This window comes from Anopheles arabiensis, chromosome 3, assembly GCF_016920715.1.
Source record: "Anopheles arabiensis isolate DONGOLA chromosome 3, AaraD3, whole genome shotgun sequence".
NCBI lineage: Eukaryota > Metazoa > Arthropoda > Insecta > Diptera > Culicidae > Anopheles > Anopheles arabiensis.
Window position 1 is genome coordinate 95,563,747 of NC_053518.1, and position 2,066 is coordinate 95,565,812.

General features: G+C 36.8%; 1 long non-coding RNA gene across 1 annotated transcript; it reads left to right on the forward strand.

The window, feature by feature from the left end:
- Positions 1-367: 367 nt before the first annotated feature.
- LOC120903850 lies at positions 368-1,519 on the forward strand. The gene is made up of 2 exons (XR_005739663.1): positions 368-867; positions 932-1,519. It is a non-coding gene; the product is annotated as an uncharacterized LOC120903850 (long non-coding RNA).
- Positions 1,520-2,066: the final 547 nt, after the last annotated feature.

Sequence of the window (2,066 nt, forward strand, 5' to 3'; positions counted from 1 at the left end):
AACATTTTCTGACCCGTATTCGCGCTGCCGAAAATAGGAACACAGCCTGCCGAAAATAGGAACAAACTGCCGAAAATAGGAGCAAAATCAATGTTTGCATTTTCACGAATATTTATAAAAAAGGGTTTTGAACCGGCAAATAAAAAATATTGTAACATACTATGATAGTTTATCAACCAGAATAACAACACTTTCAAGAAAAATAATGAAAAATATTGATGTGTGAGCAATTTTTGTGAAACTGCTGCACTAGCCTGCCGAAAACTGGTACAGTTACCCTAGATTGCTGCCTAAGTTGATTGGGTCAAATGAGTTATTTTGATCTACGCGGAATGAAATTTAGAACTACTTTTTGTCGCGCGAGACGTTGTCGCTCTATGTCTATTTGAGCGGTTACACGGGAACGCATAAACCACGTATCTCGGAAACAGACTGTACTGTTTTGGAAAATTAAGATCTGAAAGTCATGAGTAATTTCCATTGTGCTGGTTATGATTCACTGTCACCTTGTATCTGTCATTTAGTGAAATCAACAGCATCATTGCAAAAGCTACGATGCCTTGCCCCAAGCGCAAATTAAAACCAAAAATAAGGTTCAAAGTGTCGCAAACAAAACTTTCGCAAACTTTAAAGAAACTAAAAACACCACTAGAATTGACAAATAGTTCGGGAGCATTTTCATCCTGCAACATTAACATTATAAAACAGCTGAACACCAACACTTTTCCGCAGCCCATCGAATGGAGACATAACTGGTTGGAAGTTTTTAAAGATACCATCACTCGTCACAATTGGGAAGCATTCATAAGGACTCTCAGATTGGCTTCTCAAAATAACACATTTTGTGGCCTGGACAACGTATTACGGGTTTGTTAACGATAATAATGTAAGCTTAATTTCATATTTTTAACATACACTATTTTTCTTACAGAACTCTTTCTTAAGCATTCTTACACATAAAATCTACATGGATATAAAAGCTTTGCGTTTATATTTGTACACAATTGCACCATGTCGTAATGAGCATGATATAGAATTTTGTATTAAAACTATACTGCGGATATTCAATGGCGATCAAAACAAACCCGTACAAAAAAACGGAGGAAAAACAATAGATAGCGCAAGTAATTCGGATGTTATTCAAAGCTAAATAACAAATTCGCACAATAAGAGGTTCACAATTACGATACATTTACTATTACAAAGCAAACTTAACCATCTTTAATTTAGCTTTAATATACAATTGAGATGATCAACCGGTATTAACTATTTTTGTAATATTTCGTCCTAAAATACCTTATTATTATTGTTATTATTATTATTACACGTTTTTTCTACTGGAGTAGCTTATTTTTGGCCATGAATATGTAATGCTCGTCACATCGTCGAATTTTCCGAGCATTATTCTTACTAATTCTCAAATTCATCTTACCCTCTAGATTGCGCTCTAGAAAATACGCAAGATAGTGATGTCAAACTTCTTATATGAATAACAAATGAGTATACTTTTACTAAAAAATTGTGTTTTAAGACATTTGTATCACATTTGAGCATAATTTCACGTTTTTAGTTACCCTGCCGAAAACTGGTACAGTTACCCTATGTAGTCATATGAAGTTCCTACAAGTGGCAGCAATTTCAGTTGAAGCAATACCCTCGCGGGTGAGCCGACTGGCAGTTCATTTGTGTACGAGGGAGTTTACACCGGATTAATTTGCACACACTGTAAGTTCTATTGCCCGCTACAGTGGTAATGAAGGTTTCTCCCTCGGTTAAACCGGTAAGTGGTAGCAATTGGCAGGGGAAACTCGAACCTTCATGAGCAAGTGAATTCAGAAAAATGAGCTGACACTCGTGTCTCACACAATTAAACAACACTGGTCGATAGGATCGAACGAATTCAGCGGAAATTCACTCGTGTCGCTATCCGTCGTTTTCTTGGACGATCGGATCGAATTCCTTCGTATCCTATCCGATGCCGTTTGCTCGGGCTAGAGACATTAAGAACGCGCATTTATCACATCCAGTCATATTTCATTGCCTGCCTCCTTTCCAATGACTTGGAT